Source organism: Rhinolophus sinicus, linkage group LG05 (assembly GCF_036562045.2).
Source record: "Rhinolophus sinicus isolate RSC01 linkage group LG05, ASM3656204v1, whole genome shotgun sequence".
NCBI lineage: Eukaryota > Metazoa > Chordata > Mammalia > Chiroptera > Rhinolophidae > Rhinolophus > Rhinolophus sinicus.
In genome coordinates, this window is record NC_133755.1 from 120,360,356 (window position 1) to 120,378,695 (window position 18,340).

Sequence of the window (18,340 nt, forward strand, 5' to 3'; positions counted from 1 at the left end):
CAACTTTCTGACCAAGAAATTCACCTCTCAGTCAGTACAACTGGAACTAGTGCCCACTTTTCTACACCTGCCTCAATTCCTTGAAACTAGACCCTGCTCTCCTTTACCTTGGATCTCCCAGAATAGGCCATCAGGCCATTGGTTGACACCCCCTAACCTTGGCACAATCAAACATACTGCAGCATTCTGATGAAACAACTTTGTTTTTAAAGATGAAGCATTAAGGATCCTTCCAACCTTTCAGTGGCTTGAAGTAAGGCAGATAACAAATACATAAGTATCCTCTTAAAATGCCAATATCCTAGGTTATAAGAAAGTCAAGCACTCATCCATTAACATAAATGAGAACAAATCTGATGGACCGAATCCTAGAAAAGATAAACTGCACAGGGAGTGAATTTTGTTTTGGAAGGGGTGGGAGTGGGGGCGATGATAGTAATAGTTTTAGAGCCCAGTGTCCTTTCTGGAGCGGGGCCAGGTTAGGGACAGGGTGAAGGCACATGAGCAGACTGTCTGCCAAGCAGACTAAGGAGAGGACCAGAAGAATGAGGATGTTGAAGAAATTTTATCTATTAAAAAAAAAAAAATAGGCCTGGTTGGTTCCATGTTCCAGAAAGGGAGGTAACTTCTCTTCCTCTGCCCTGCACCAAAGAACTCTAATCCAGAAATCAGGCTACTACTGTGAGCCACACACCATGTTATGAGTTTAATAAGCCCTTGTGAAAATATTTCTTGACTCACAAACTTTAGGAATATGTATGCACGTAAATGAATAAATAAGTGAGTTACCTTAAGAATATGGTCACCATATTTTCATTAATAATCTATTGGAAAAGGTAGGAGCATCTGTTCAATGGAAGACTGAATGCAGTTAATGAGTTGTGAGCTAAAGAATAATTTGGGAAGAAATACCAAGGGATACCACCCTCTGTACTAGTTTCCTAAGGCTGATCCAACACATAACTATAAACGTGGTAGCTTAAAATGACAAAAATTTATTGCCTCACAATTTTGGAGACCAGAAGTCTGAAATGAAGGTGTCAACAGGGCCACAACACCCTCTGAAGGCTCTAAGAAAGAATCCTTCCTTGTCTTGTCCAGCTTCCGGTGGCAATCTTCAGCGTTTTTTGGCTTGTACCGTGTTTCTCCGAAAATAAGACCTAGCTGGACAATCAGTTCTAATGCGTCTTTTGGAGCAAAAATTAGTATAAGACTTGGTCTTATTTTATTATAAGACTGGGTCATAATATAATATAATATAATGTGATATGATATGATATGATATGATATGATATGATATGATATGATATAATATAATATAATATAATATAATATAATACTGGGTCTTATATTAATTTTTGCTCCAAAAGACGCATTAGAACTCATTGTCCGGCTAGGTCTTATTTTCAGGGAACACAATAGCTGCCTCACTGCATTTGCTGCCTCTGTCTTCACATGGTATCTTTTCTGTGTCTCTCCTCTGTCCATATCTCCCTCTTCTTTCTTCTATAAGACAACAATTATTGGATTTAGGGAGCACCCTAAGTCCAGGATGATTTTGTCTCAAGATCCTTAACTATTAGGTTGGTGCAAAAGTAATTGCGGTTTAAAAGGTTAAAAATGATTGCAAAAACCAGAATTACTTTTACACCAACCCAATAATTTCATCCACCAAGATCCTATTTCAAAATAAAGTCATATTCTGAGTTTCCAGATAGACACAAATTTTTAGAGAGACACTATTTAACTGACTATACCCTCCAAATGTGAAGCCAATAAATGTGAATACAAAGATGAGATGCGTCATCTGCCGGAGTATCCCATTAATACCGCTGAGAATGAGATACTTCTCATATCTCATACAGAGAGAAGAATATCTTCTAAATCTCAGCAGGAAACCACAATGTACACTGTATAATATCAATTATTTAAATAATTTAGACTTGTATAAACAGAAAGACGGGGTGTTGAAGGAGACCAGAGAATAGAGATGCTGCAAACCTCATGGTATTTTTGATACCATTCTAAAAAGAGAATGTTCTGATTACAATGACCATTGTTAGTTACCTAGATCAGAATTTCTCAAACTGATTTTCATGAAAATCTAACTCTATGGGATGTTAATACATTAACATTGGAGAGAGAGAGAGAGTTTTGTGCTCAACACTCACCAAATTGCATTTGTAAGGAGCAAAACCAATACCTCTCCTTGTCCCATGGTGACCTCGCCACAGGGCAGTGGTTTTAGTGAGCTTCCCTAAGCAGCCAGCTGCACTTTATCTCCCCAACCCCAGGTTCTTCCTGCAGCCCTCTATTCCTACAAAATGTGTACACATTCCCTATGTTAACAGACGCTTACCAAGATATGGGAGTTTTCCAAGTGTTTAGTCTCTCTCCATTATTGAGTTGAAATAAGCAACTGTTCTCCTAAGTTAGAGAACATTATTTATCTTAATATAATTAAATTGCAGAGTATACTTGAAATCACACGATGAACTTTTTAAGTGATGTAAAATCCAAAAAGTGGCATTTGACAAAGCAGATGTGCTCTGAGCATTCTGAACTTCCACCTCTTTGACAATTCACTAAAGGTAAAAGAGACTTCTATGTAGACCTCATTTAAAAGTTGGAACTGTGGGATTCTTACACATATACACATGCACACTTGCACACATACAGTATACTCCTGGCCCTGTGCCACTCACCTCCTCACTGCCAGGCACATCTGTTTACAAGCAGGAAAGCACAAATGGTACATCAGAACAGAAACCAATGAAACCAGGTTCCAAGAACAGAGCAATAGGAATGGGGCAGGAGTGAAACATGATCAAAACCCCCCATTACTTAATAAAAATCCACTACATTGGGGTGCACCTCTAAATTTCCAAAGAGTATTCTCACCTATCATCACAATTTAGATCATTTTCATCACAGACTCTAAAACAGGCCCCAGCAACTTGAAGCCATCCCCTCAGGCAGAGAAATAGCAGAATGGTTAGTTGGATCAAGTAAGCTGATGCTGGAGTGGGATGTGGTTGTCAGGGCCGGGAGTGGAAGGTGGGGGTAGAGATAGACTTACTAGGTACTAAAGAAATGTCCGTTGGATGGACAGATGGACAAAGGGATAGGGGACTTGAGGAAACAATCCCTAGGAAAAAGAAGGTTGTTTAGATGTTCAAAGACATAATTAAGTGGTTAATAATCTCTGCATTGGACCATGACTTAAACATGTGTACTTTTTATAAAATTAGCATACGTTTAAGCTGTTAATTATTAAAATCATCAGTTAATTGGAACAATATGTTTTCAGTTTCAACAAGTTATTGGGTGTGTGTGGACTCAAGACCTGGATCTATTTGTAAGTATATTTGTATTTCTTAGAAGATGATTAGGATCCCAGATGCCCCCAAATTTCAGAAAGTTGCCTCCAACTGATGCCGCTAAGAATACTTTGGGAGCTATTCCCCTTGCTATGAACTAAGCTAAAAATATTTTTGACCTCACATTAATGTAAATTCAAAAATCAGTGAGGAGGTGGATTCAAGATGGCAGAGTAGATAAACACTGTGCCTGCATTCTTCCAACTAAATTATAGAACAATCAACCTGAAGAACCATCTGAAGTCTGACTGAACAGCCGTTTTATAACTAAGGATGTAAAGAAGAAACCATGTCGAGACTTGTAGGAGGGGCAGAGATACAAAACATGCAGGCCCCAAAACTCTCTGCGGTGGATCAAAAGTGGGAGGGATATCTAGGCCACAGAGGTTTCCCACTGAGGAGCAAGGGACCCCAGCACCATGCTGGGCTTCCTACCCTGGAGTACTGGTGTGGGGAAGAGGAACCCCCACAATATCTGGCTGTGAAAAATTGGGGATTACAACCATCCGGGTGGGAGCAAAGGCTGTGGAAAACCCAGACATTGTCTTAAAGGGCCTTCCACAGACTCACTCACTCACAAGCACTCATCCTGGGCCCTGGCAGAGGGATTGTGAGTTGGGGAGCATTGAGGGCGTACAGGGGGGGCAGACTGAGGTGTGTGGCTTTGAGAGGAGAACTGGAGGACAGTTGCCATTTTCCCTGTGAGGGTTCCTTCTCCCATACATCTGGCAGATGGGCACCATCTTTCCTGTGTTAAGCCCTTCCCCACTGAGGCCAAATCTGAATCTGATTGAACAGGTGAGGTCCACTGGGACCCTGCCCCCCAACTCTACCAACACTGGAAGCACATTCTTGGCTAGCAGCAGCCCCATCCACATTTAACTGTTTCTTGGAAAACTATTGGAGTCTGCAGGCCCAGGCAGAAGGCAACTAGTCTCGCTGTGCTCTGCGACTTTTGCTGAGTAGCTCGACTCAGCACTGGCACCAAACTAGAATCTACGTTAATCTGGTAACCACAACTCTTCCCACTCTAGTGACTCCCTGAGACCCTGCCTCACCCAACTTGCATACTACATGAGGCTTTATCAGTGGCTGAACCTTAAGGGAGCTGGCAGATGTCAGCAGGCCTTGGGGTGTACTGGCTTTTGGCAGAGCTACCCCAGGCCCAGTACTGGGGCAGTTATCCTAGTTTTTCAGCGTGGCCTCTCCTACATGCCTCCAATTTTAGCACAGGTATCAAAGAACTGAAGATTAATTTGTTGCTCCTTCCAGGTAGTCCTTGGCCATTCACAGGCTGTGGCTGACCTGGGCCTGAACCAGAGTCCCTCCCAAGAGTGGCCAGAGACAATATACTTGGAGGTTGGCTTCAGACCACAGCAGAACACTGCCCAATTAGCCCCACAAATGGTATACACAAAGGGCGGCCTCATCAGGCATCAGAGCCTGCTGGGGCATATTCCACTCAGTGGGGTAAGCACCCTGCACAAGATGTGGACATGCCCAAACCCCACAACCAATTAGCTTAAGAGCCAATGCCACCCATTCACATGCCAATAGCAATCAAAGCTAAACTATAACAGGAAGGTACCCACAACCTACCCTAGAGACACTCCTGGAGCACCTGGAGCAGGTGACCAGAGAGACTGTGTTAGGGCCCCACAGGGCACCTACTACATAAGGACACACAGCCAAGACTGGGAGATACAGAAGATGTACCTAATACATAGAAACAAACACAGAGAGGCAGCCAAAATGAGGAAACAAAGAAATATATCCCAGATGAAAGAACAGGAGAAAAATCCAGAAAAAAACTAAACAAAATGGAGGCAAGCAACCTACCAGACACAGACTTCAAAACAATAGTTATAAAAATGCTCAAGGAGCTTAGTTGAGAACTTCAACAAAGAGATAGCAAGCATAAAAAAGGGCATAGAAATCATTAAAAAGATCCAGTCAGAAGTGAAGAATATAATAACTGAAATGAAGAATGCACTAGAAGAAATCACCAGCAGACTAGATGAAACAGAGGTTCGAATCAGAGTTTTGGAAGACAAGGTAACAGAAAATACCCAATCAGAACAGCAAAAAGAAAAAAAGAATCCAAAAAACAAAAATGAGGATAGTTTAACATCAAGCATAAAAACATTTCCATCATAGGAATGCCAGAAGGCGAAGAATAAAAGCAAGGGATTGAGACTCTTTTTGAAGAAAACTTCCTTAACCTGGTGAAGGAAATAGACATACCAGCCCAGGAAGCACAAAGTCCCAAAGAAGATGAACCCAAACAGGCCCACACTAAGACACATTATAATTAACATGCCAAAAGTTAAAGGAAAAGAGAGAATCCTAAAAGTAGCAAGAGAAAAGCAACTAGTAACTTATAAGGAAGCTCCCATAATATTGTCAGTTGATTTCTCAACAGAAACTTTGCAGGTCAGAAGGTATTAGCACAAAATATTCAACATGATGAAAAGCAAGGACCTACAACCAAGACTACTCTATCCAGCTAGGCTATCATCTAAAATTGAAGGACAGATAAAGACCTTCCCAGACAAGAAAAACCTAAAGGAGTTCATCACAACCAAACCAGTATTAGAAGGAATGTTAGAGGGACTTCTCTAAGATAAATAAATAAATAAATAAATAAGACAAAAAATATGAATGATGAAATGGCAATAACTACATATCTATCAACAATTACTTTCATTGTAAATGGATTAAATGCTCCACTCAAGCATCTTGTAGGCAGCATATGTAAGGGTCTTTTTTTCTTATCCATTCAGACATAGGAGGGCTGAATGGATAAGAAAACAATACCCTTACATATGCTGCCTACAAGAGATTCACTTCAGCTTGAAAGGTACACATAGACAGGAAGTAAAGGGATGGAAAAGTTGTTTCATGAAAATGTAAATGAAAAAAAAAGCTGAGATTGCAATACCTATACTAAACAAAATAGACTTTAAAACAAAGGCCATCACAAGAGACACTAAAAGACCCAGTAATCCCACTTCTGGGTATTTATCCAAAGAAAATCTACTTCAAGGGGACATCTGCATCCATATGTTCATTGCAACATTGTTTACAATGGCCAGGATGTGAAGGCAGCCTGGTGCCAATGGAAGAATAGATTAAGAGGAGGTGGTTCATATATACAATGGAATATTGCTCGGCCATGGAAGGGAATGCGTTCTTCCCATCAGCGGTGACATGAATGGACCTGAAGGATATTGTGCTGGGTTGAGTATCGGACAGAGAAAGACAGGTGCAATGTGATTTTGCTTATATATGGAATCTAAAGAACGTAATAAAAAAAATAAAAAAAACAGAAACAAACTCATAGATACAGAAAACATTTTGATAGTTGCCAAATGGGAGGGAGCGTGGGGATATGGGTGAAAAAAGGGAAAGGGATGAAGAAATACAAATTGGTTGTTACAAAGTAGCTATGGGAATGTAAGGTACAGCATAAGGAATATAGTCAATAATAATGTAATAACTATGTAAGGTGTCAGATGGGTACCAAATTTGTTGGAGTGATAGATGTGAGGGGGTTGGGGGACAGGGTAAAAAAGGTGAAGGGATTAAGAAGTACAAATTGGTAGTTACAAAATAGTCATGGGGATGTAAAGCAAAGCATAGGGAATATAGTCAACAATATTGTAATAACTATGTATAGTGTCAGGTGGGTACCAGACTAGTCAGGGGATCACTTCTTCAATTATGTAAATGTCTAACCTCTATGCTGTACAACTGAAATTAATATAAAATAATTTGACTGTCAACGATAATTGAAAAAATTTTTAAAGGGGTAAAAGGTGAAGGGGAATAAGAGGTCCAAATCTTCAGGTATAAAACAAAAAAGTCATGGGGATGTAATGTACAACATAGGGAATATAGTCAATAATACTGTGATAGCATAGTACAGTGTCAGATGGTTGCTGGACTTACCATAGTGATCACTTTTTTAGGTACATAAATGTTGAATAATTATGGTGTACCCCTGAAACGAATATAATATATTATGTTAGCTATATTTTTAATAAAATTCTTCAAAATATAAAATAAAAGAAATCAAACACACACACACACACACAAGACACTGAGCACTACATTTCTGTTGTTCGGGTAAATGGCATAACAGATTTCAAGGTCATAAAGCCAAGCCTGGGCATTCGGGTTCCAATTCTGGGTGTGTGATTTAGAGCCGATGACTTTAGCCAACCTGGATCTTAGTCTTCTCACTAGTAGAATACAATGTAATAGATTAGAATGACTTCTTAAATTATATTAAGAAATATTTCTACACAGTAAAAATAAAAACTAATATAATAATCATGTACGTAAAAAACCAAGTTTCACAACTGTATTGGTAGCCCTGTGAACTGGACTCCTCACGAAAAGCCCAGCATTTATAAAATGAGGCCCAGGGTGAAACCAGCTCTGAGGAACAAGGACACATATGTCCATGACTGGCAGTTACAGACGCAGGATTCCAGACAGAGATCTGTTATTTGCAGCTGGGTTTTTTGCAAGTCACAGACACCTAGTCAAGTGGTGACTGAAAGGATGTTCAGATGGGACTCTGGGTCTCAGCTAGGGACAAAGAATGTTATGTGCCCCCCCCACCCCATTCTAAAAAGACGTACAGGGTCATCAACGCAGGACTTACTGAGAATGTCCCAAAACATATTCTGCTACCTCAAGCCCATCAAGCTTCAGGCTATAAAAGAAAGAGCTAAAGACTCCTTAAGATTGGTAGAGAGGGTCCCTGTGGAAAGAGATGTCAGAGGTGCTAGGTCCCCCACTCACTCCCCCCAAGAGCGGGCAGTTCCAGCTTCCTCAGAGAGCTTGACGTGAGCCCCTGAAGCCCAGAGCATATACAGGCTGGTGCAGGCAAGAGGGTGGCAGTGCTGCCGCAGAGGGCCAAGGGAGGCCCTCCACGAGAGCAGGCTGACCATAAGGAGGTATGTTTCACAGTACCAGAAGGGACCTTGTGGCAGCTGGAATCAACCCCCTCCAAGAGGTCTATCTGCCTGGGCTAGTGACCCAGAGAAAGGCTCTGTGCAGGGTGCACCACCAGAAGCAGGAGCAGAGGCTGGTACCAGACAAAGAAATAGAGGAAGGTGCCCGTGCGAAGTGTCCAGACGTGCCCCACATCACGTGGGCAGCTGCCACAGCCAGAGGGCACCAACCCAAACTGCAAACAGAGCCAGTCAAGTCAGATTTTTCTTCCCCTGCTGTGTGTGTGTGCGCGACATTGTGTGTGTCCCTTTCACCGAGGGATGGCATAGAGTAAGGAATAGAAGTGGCTGACACCGCAAGGTTCTGAGCCTATAGGCCCAGGCACCAGACACACTGGAGATGCCTGAAGGAGAGATGAAAGCTTTTGTTTAGATCACATTGGACTTTTAAAGATCTTTTAAAGGAAACTATGAATTAGTACCTAAAAGTGACAGCAACAGCTCTGGAATCTGCCCAAAAGATCATTCAGGAGTAGAGAAGGGAGATTTCCAAAGGCACATGTGGAAAAAAAAGTGGTGCAAGAACATAAAATTATTTTGAGACATTTACCCCACCAAACCTAGCTGTTACGTAAATATTTTGCCATATTATCTTCAGAATCTTCTTTTTAATAAATAAACTTTATAGGCACAAGTCTCCCTTTCCTGATATTATTTATCTCCCTCCCTCCTGGGGAATAACTTTCATTCTGAAGTTCGTATGTGTCATTCCTGCCTGTATTTTTATATTCTCACTATGTATTTACATATTTGAAAAGAGTATATGGTATTTGTTTGACATTTTCGTCATGCTGTCTACAGTTCTTAGTAATTATAATTCTATGCTATAGTTTGGCTTTTTTATTTTAATAACATAACAGAAGTAAAGGTACTTTTAAATTCCCTCTCTACACTTACGTCTCATTGAATGAAATACTGCCTCTCGTGACCTGATAATACAGAGGAGCTCAGCTGTAGCCAGTGGCTGCAATAAATTAAAGGAACCAAAGCAAGGCGGGTACCCTGGGAGAGGAAAAAAACCACAATGCAGATACAGAAGGCATCCAGAAGAGGGCGATATCATCTAATAAAAAGAGTACACGTGCCTGGGTGCCTGCTTCGTATAATTAATTTGGATAATTACCCTTAGGCCTCTAACAGAATTCATAAGTGCTGGAAGGCAACAATCGAAAAACACAAGTCTGATCATGTGAGTTACTTGCCCAGGGTCACGAAGCTAGTTAGTGTTTACTAACTGCGGTCCAGTCCAGCCCTCTGGGAGGTCTTAGCAGCCCTGCAAATGATTCAGCAGACACAAGAAATCAGATTGCTGTAAATCAGATCATGGAGGATATTTATACTTTTTATTGAATTTGTTATGATTCCCTGGTGCCAGTTTTAAGCCATCATCATGTTCAATGGGGCATTTCAGTCATTATCAAGATGATATCAGGGTTTGAGGAAAGAATGAGAGATGAAGAATTTGCAAGCTGATAAAATGATCATACTGATGCAGGGGTATTTTTAACCTGCCCCCACCCTCCCCCCAAAAAGAGACTTTATGATCTAATTCTTTACATTTGTTCTAAGCTATGTCGATAATGTTTTGTGTGAAATTTTTAGAATGATATCAAAGATACATTCTATTGGCTACCCAGTTGGGATAGAACTATTAGTCAGGTTAGGATGGTTTAGGCTGAAGTCACCAAGAAAGTCCAACATTGTAGTAAGGAACCTGTAAACAGGGGTCAGCAGGCCCAGAGCCTATTGTTGTAAGTAGTTTATTGGAACACAGCCAGGCCCATTTGTTCACATATCATCTGTAGCTGCTTTTGAACAGTTGAGGAGTTGCCACAGAGACACATGATGTCTTCAGTTTGGCCCCTTAGCCTGCAAAGGCTAAAATATGTAGCACCTGTTCCTTCATAGGAAAGGTTTGCTGACCTTTCCTATAAAGCAATGCTGTCCAATTAAACTATCTATGATGATGAAAATATTCTATGTCTACACTGTGCAATACAGTAGCCACTAACCACATGTGACCACTGAGCACTTGGAAGAAATGTGACTAGGGGTCACCATATTGGGGAGCAAGTGAAGAACAGAATTTTTTATGTTGATTTCAATTCATTTAAATTGAAATAGCCATACCAGTGGCCTCTTGGCTTCCCACGGTGCTGGGATTGTGTTTAGAGGAAGTAATTCACTGACCCCAGCTTTGTAGTGTTAAGGAACTGAGATATTGGGTTTTCTTCTTGATTTCAGCTTCAACCACCCTGTCCTGGCTACTTTCCCACAACTCGCCACTTCCTTCAGCAAGACTGGAACTCAAATGCTCCTCCGAGGAGGAAGCAGGGAAAGCACTACCTGCTATGTAACGTTGTACTTCGTTTCTTTGTCTTACTTTCAGTCCTTTGAATCTGTACCAGTGTATTATTTATTATTATACCGTGGTTGCAGGCAACAGAATGTCTAGCAGTGGCCTAAGTAATCAGAGTTCATCGCTTCACATAAGCAGCAGTCTGGAAGCCGTTCAACAATGCCAGAGCCAGTTTCTCTACAATTCTTTTGAACTTTCTCTCAATTGTAAAATGGTTGCTGACACGTTTAAGGCAAAAATAAGTTGGAAGAGGTATTGCACCCAACATATCAGGAAAGTAAAGATTTCCCGAGAGACATTCTGGATACAAACCCTTATTGATGTCTGGGAATAAGCAGTGCTGGGTCATAGGCCCACCAGCACTGTAAAATAGGCTGAGAAAGCCAGAAACTAGCGTTGTCCTAAGTGGCTTAGTCAGTAATGGTTGTCACCTAGGGCTGGGCAAACTGGTCCACGAAGGAGAGAAGGGATTTTGGGTAGACAAATAAAGGCGTCTCTCAGTTACCGTGTGGCTTAGGCACCACAGGGGTCCTCTGATGTCAGTTTTCCAGGACTTCAGGAATAGGTAGGCACCTTTGCATCCATTCCTTAGTTTGAAAATGATTTGACTACATGTTGAACATCAGGCATTGATCCAGACATCGGGAAGGGGCAGAAGATGAGGCTGGACATGCTGTCCCAGAAGATGAGAGCCTGTGTAAAAGCATGAACGGAAGATTTTGTGAAATAATATACAGATTTATGCCAAATAAGCCACAAATTTACATGTTTACTCAGGAGTCTCAGTACATTTAACCTGCAAGTACTTCTTAAGTGATCTGGCTTACTATGACATTTTACTGCATATCCATAAACACAGTTCTGCTGGCTGATTATTTTGATTATTTTTAAATCTTCTAGTAGATACAAATCTCAGTGCCTCTGCGTGTAAGAAATGTGCCAGGTTTTTGTTATTTGTCTATGTAAATCCTCCATTCTGCGGGGATAGCAGGAACTGTGTCTCAGTAATTTTGTGGTTCTCCAGGGTTGCGTGTAAGCTCAGGAGGGACAGGCACCTTTTAAAGGAGGGGAACTGTTGCGACCTGCGCAACACAAGCCGTGGGAGGGCAAGGGAGGCGGCGAGGGTTAAACTATAATAAAGAGACAGAGACTCATATACAGTTAAATCACAGAGGACCAAGGGACTCGCAGCCTCAATAGACTGGGGCCCCGAATCGGGTCACTGACAGTATTTATTGATTACAAACAATGAGCATGATATGATTAGAGGCAGGGTCTGTGAAACTCTTACACCAATTCAAAAAGAAAATGATTTCAATACCCAATTATTTGTCCCAAAGCAGCCGAAGCACATCGTCCCAAGATGACTAAGGTGCTGTATGCACCACCCTGGGGGAGAGAGTCTCTCACGGTGAAACTGTCCCATGAACTGAGCAGAAAGAGCTTGATCTTATCGCTCTAATGGGCCTCTCTCACAATAAGGTGAGAGGGAGTAGCAGGGGCAAGCAGCAGCTTCCCACAAGAACAAGAGGAAGGAGGGGCAAGGCTCCCTCCTATTATTTCTTGTAACAGCTCATTGGGGTCTCAACGGGGGACGTCTGGCTTCAGTTGTCCCTCCCGAGAGGAATCTTACTCGTCTTTGACTGCAGACCCTTCTCTTGAAGACCAGATGGAGAGACTCAGGATATTATAAACTCAACCCCAGACAGGCACAGTCCCACAACTTCTTCTTTCCTTAGGGAAAAGTTGGGGGGGACAGATGGCTAGGCTGCTGTGGGACCACAGGGAATAGTCTCCATATTGATTGCATCTGGACACACCAGCAGCAATTAAGACCAGATCCCATTAGCCATCTGCTGGTTGAACACACACCCCTCATTCCCAGCCTTGTGGTTCCTTCAGGGACGATGCGTGGCTGGCCCTGCCCTTCCATCTAGAAGTCATTCTGCAGCTCCTCCCACACAGTGCAATGCAGGTGAGTCCATGAGGCTGCAAAGACTCTTCCAGGCTCAACAGTCAGTGTGATGATTTCTCCTCTGAAGTCCTACTGTCTCCATAGGCTCTAGTAGGAGAACAAGGTACAGCCACCCTCCCAGATTTTTGAGTCCTACTGTTCAAACTGACGGTTTTGTTGCCCCCTGGGACTCAGGCCGGGGGCGGGGGCACAAGGCCACTCTGTGAACCCATTTATGTATGTGTTCTCAAAGTTCCCTGTCTCTTATTCTCCCCTGGAAACTTTCAGCCAGTTATTTGTTGCTGTGAGTTTTTCTGTGCGTATTTGTAGTAACGTATTTTGTCCTCAAGTATTTTCCATTCTAAATCATTCAAGTTTCCCCAAACCAGAGCCCTCCCCAAAGAGGCAGAAGAAACTCTAGGAGTGTGTGGGAATGTATCCAAAAAGGAGGGAGAGGAAACGAAGCCTGCCTGGTCAACCCATTCCTCTTCACATCATGAGACCTGCCTCATGGCCAAAGCAAAGCCACAAGAGTGCCCCTCCCCACCCCCACGAGTTCCACCTGCACTTCTGAGATTGTGCTTCCCCTTGAAATTATCTTTCGATTTTGTACGAGAACAATTTATACGAATACACACAATGAGCTGTGGGTGAAGCACACTCTAAGCTAAGGGACAGATGAATTAATGAATTAGATCTTGAAGGATGAAAGAAGGCTGGCAGATTGAGGAGCTAAGGAAAAGCCACCAGATATATAGATGAAAGAGGATATCCCAGGCACAAATATAAGTTGGTATATTTAAAGAATTACAAATATTTTCACATATCGTGACTCTCATCATTTGTCTCTGCAAATGCTGACTTAGCAAATACTGAGCCATTGCTCCTGGGGGAAATACAGGGTTAGTTCCCTGCAAGCCTCTGGTCACAACATTTTCATCAGTCGACCAGCACTTCACCTTGTTTTCTGTATATTTCTGTTAAAAGACACCTGATTTAATACAGATCATTGATTCATTAGCATTGAGCTCACAGCCAACAGCACTGTAACTCATGCCTGAACGAAGCTTTTCTAACACACGTAGTTTCTCCACAAGGCGTATCACAGTCTTCTTGCACTAAGGAACACTAGACAGCCCATCAGCACTACATATAGGAGCCGTTTTGAACAGGGAAATCACCAGTGAAATGTGCACAAACACAGAAAACGGGGCACCAGACAAACCGTACAAAGGACATTTGTTTGCAGGATGAGAGCTGAAACAAGAAGGGAGAGTGTCACCTTGTTTAACTCCCGCTGGGACACGGGACATGGGACAACTCGAATTTTTCACCCCTGTGTACATGCACATGCTCACCATGACCACCAAAGCATCCCACATGTTGATTTGGGGGTCACCAATAACTTTATAGGGTAGACAACTTTGCAAATACGGAGTCCACAAATGAGGAGGAATGGCTGGAGCTGGAGCAAAGGGCAGGAACTAGTGTGTACAATTGCTTTGGGATGATATGAAATCAGAGAAGCCGGGAAAGAGTTCACCAAGGGCCTCGTGTGTCAACTACTGGTCATGCCTTCTTTCAGGATGGGGAGTATGGAGGAAGCAGGTGAGAGACTAGACAGAGAAGTGAGTCACTGCTCTCAGGGAAGGACTTCCCCGGTGTGGGGAACCTGCTCACTGCTGGAGACCGGTGGGAGACACTATTTTGAGTTTACCTAATTAATGCCATTCATCCATGCTCTGACTTCATCCAGATCCCAGGAGAGAAAGCTAAAAGAAGTATCAAGATACTTTATACGAGGCCATTAAAAACTGGCAAATTCTGCATTTATGGAGGAAACGCTGAGCACAGCAGCACAAACAGAAGTAACAACAGCCCATTTGGACAACAGTGTTAAACAGTTAACATTAGGTCAGGGCAGTAAAACATTAGCAGCTGCCCAGAGTGGGGCCAGCCTGGAAGCTGGCCAGAGGACCAGAGAAGGCGCACGTCCCCACTGATTCCCGTGGGTTGGGGCTTAAAGGGTGTCTGATGAACCCTTTCCGGAATCCAGCTTGGGGAAGCAAGGGGTATGCCCTATAAACCATCACAAGTCATTTCTCAATTTCTCTGAGACTTTTAGGGGAGTTTCCATTTGGCACCTGATGTCACAGTAAATACATTTTAAAGCTTTTTACTCCCCAATTTATTTTTCCTGGAAAACAACGGTTGGGTGTGGATATTTTCCCACAAGACACATTATGTTTTAATTTGGAGCTAAAAACTAAAATGCCAATGAAAACGACATCATTTTTGCAAACTGCCCTCCATTTTCAAATTTAGCTATCTTATTTAACAACTCTAGGTTTCAACTCCTTTATCTGTAATGTAAAAAGCTTAGAGCCCATGCCATTTCTGGGACTCTGGGATTTCTGCTCTTTGAGCTTAGAACTTGGGTAAAGTTCACACACGTTGTAAACAGACACCCATGAGTCCAAAATTGTCATTGACTAATGAGAATGGATTCCCAGATGAAGCTTCATAGAATTTAGCTCCACCTATTTAATGACTAGAAGCTATTGAAAAATATACTGCTAGGCTTTAGAAGAGGAAGACATAGAACATCGCCAAAATGCCTGAGAGCATCTGTATAAATAGGCACAAAAATGATGACGGCCTAAGGAAAAAAAAAAAAAAGAAGAAGGGAAACAAATTCCTTTCCAAAGCACCCACTCAGATGAAATGGGCTCTGGATACAGGAAATTCAAAATTCCTGAGCTCATTAAATTCAGCTTCTCAATGTCAGAGTCTTCCCTGTCTGTCTGTCTGGAGGACAGATTCCTCTGGACAAAGCAGACAGGGAGCCTAGCCTTGACTTTGCCTTTAGCTGAACTGGAAGACAGAGGGTTGATTTAAGTGCTACTTGTTTAAAAAAGAGAAAATGGTAACTAGGAATAGTAAGAAAGAAGCCAAGGAAAGTAATCTGGCAATAAATTCATGAATGGATAACTTAATTTTTTATCAGCATAAAGCAAAAGTTCTACGTGGTAGCTGGACAATTGTATAAAAAGTTCAAAACTCAAATAGGAGGTTTTTGCTACCTGCTGTCCCGAAAGAAATTGACCAACAAAATGACGTTTGTGTCAGACCACATGGCAGTATCACTGACGTGGCCACACCCCAGGAGAGGGGGCTGGAGGCGACCTCCCCTCTTTAGGGAGGAGCAAAGATGGGTATATCAGGGCTCTACCCTACAATCGGTATGTACCTGACAGATGAAGCTATGCAAATGAAGTAGCAACTACAAACATTACAGCAGAAAAAGGAAAACAAATGACTGAAACATTATCAAACACAGAATGAGAGACATGGCCTGTTTCAGTAATATGGGTCTTATATTCCTGCAGCTGAATTTTCAAAAGGATTTTAATGTGTACTTTGTAAATGAAAACCTGGACTTTAGCCTGAGAGAAATTCCAGTTAGACAACCGTATCCCTGAGACTGTCCCATTCTGAAGTGTATGTGTTTGTGTGTGTGTGTGGTGGGGGGGGGGGTGAGGGTGAGAGAGGTGGGGGAAGAGAGAAAGCAGTTAGTGAAATAAATCCCATATTAAGGCAATTTCATTCTTTTTTGGACATGGGCTTAACAAAAACAAAAATTTAATTTCATGGGCTGTTTGCAGTAAGGGTTTATAATAAGATGTCCCTGGAATTTTATACAAATTATTGCAATAAGCACATATGTGTACTTTTTTTCCCCCTTAAGTGAGACTTCATAGCTTTCAACAGATTCTTTCACAGGGGTTCATAATCCAAAAAAGGCTGACAGTCCCTGGTAATAGTGAGAAAGGACTTGGTGAACCACCAACAGCAAAAGATTTCAGTAAGGGGAGTCATGGTTTTGGCAGCTGACATAACCAAGGAGAGGAAATCCTGGGAATGCGGGGACCCTGTGTTTGGTGGCTATTTGGTAGAATGTTATCAACTTGTTTTCCGGTGTTGAGCTACCAAGGGGATAGGGTTTCAGCTAATCCAGAGAGGGCTACTGACAGCGAAGATTTGGGTGAAGACCATATCAGAAATCTAGTTTATGATTCGGGAGGACAAGATCTGTTCAAATTAAAGTACTGATAAGTAGAATCTAGAGATCACCCACTGCAGGACACAATGAAAGCCCTGCCATTGACTTAAAGCAATCTTTTTCCTGCAGTCACATAGGACATAAATGGTAACATCTCTTCTTATCCCCAAGCCAGATGCCTCATAGACAACCAATCAGTAATAGAACAATAGTGGTGGAGGTGGTGCAGGAGATGTCACTTATTTAAAGGGAGTCCACAGTGGGTGGGTCAATTATTTTGACCTGTTACAAGTCTGCCCACCCCAACCAAATCTTACCCATGCCAAAGACCTTCCTGCAGAGCCTTCTCAAAGAATCATGGAATTAAAAACTTTTCATACTCAAAGGAATGTTACAAGTCATTAATAGATGTGGAAAGAGATTGAATGAACTTTCAGAGCTAAAGGCACAGCTGGAATTCCATGTCACTGCCCCCTCCTCTGAGTCCCTCTAACAACCATGGTCTTCATGATTCACTTGGAAATCACCCACGTTCTGCTTTGTGACACCTTTTCTAATAAGCAGGTGTCTAGGTCTTTTGCTTTCATTTGCCTTTCATTTCATCATGGGTGGTTAAACCCTGTTTCACTTTTAGATTAAATTCTCCGAGGGCTTTGCTCAGCATGTCCAGTAACTCTGTACTAATTTGATTCATTCCGAGCTCCTGAGGCACATTGCCAAACTAACAGAATATTTATTTTTATCAAGAACGTTTATTCAGATGCTCAGATCTCCAGATACATTGTTAGTATGAATCCTAAGCTGCTTGTCTGCTGATAATGTGCCCTGGAAATGTAAACTTGAATGCATAATGTTTGATTCCAAGAAGACCAAACATGAGTAGTATGGTCTCCTCTCTTGGGAAAAACAAAACAAAACAAAAACAAAAAACCTGAAACCTTTTTAAAACCTTACTGGCACTAGGTATTAGTAACTGCTAGAATTACAAATTTTTGTTTGCCTCACTTCCGCAGTACACATACCTTTCCCCTTTCTCCGAGCAAAGCCAGGGTGCGTGTCAACTAAAAGGAAATTACAACAGATGTTAAGTGCTACAAACTTCTTTGTTTGACATTGCTTTTCCCCACATTATGAAGGCAATCTCTACCTTCTAACACATGGCTTGCTGTACTGAGCACCTAAACAGAGAGTACTCTGGCTCAGACGGGCACCATGTCCCCGTGTTCCCAGACACCAAGAATCCATTCCCCAACACCTGGGTATTTTTGACTGAAAGCTGTCTAATGTTCATTTGTTGTTTTTCAACAAATAATTGCTATGCAGAATACTCTTATTCTCTTGCAATATTTAAAACTAGCATCAATGGGTAGAAATGACAAAATTTTAGTTCAGCAAAAGAAAGAACTTCTCAGACTTGAGAGCTGTCAAAAAATCAAATAGTCAGGTTCACACATAACCAAATTGAGGGATGTTTTGCAAAACCTCTGTATGGGCCATTCAAAAATGTCCACGTCGAGGGGGGAATCGCAGAGAAACAGTTCTGGTTTAAAGGAAATTACA

At 42.0% G+C, this 18,340-nt stretch overlaps 1 long non-coding RNA gene across 1 annotated transcript in view; it reads right to left on the reverse strand.

The window, feature by feature from the left end:
• Nucleotides 1-18,340, reverse strand: part of LOC109453490 (uncharacterized) — an 84,608-nt gene that overhangs the window by 52,903 nt on the left and 13,365 nt on the right. The window contains exons 3-4 of the long non-coding RNA XR_012496663.1: nt 11,269-11,456; nt 7,332-7,383 (exon numbers count right to left, since the gene is read on the reverse strand). This is a non-coding gene — a long non-coding RNA (uncharacterized LOC109453490). The remainder of the gene's footprint in view (nt 1-7,331; nt 7,384-11,268; nt 11,457-18,340) is intronic.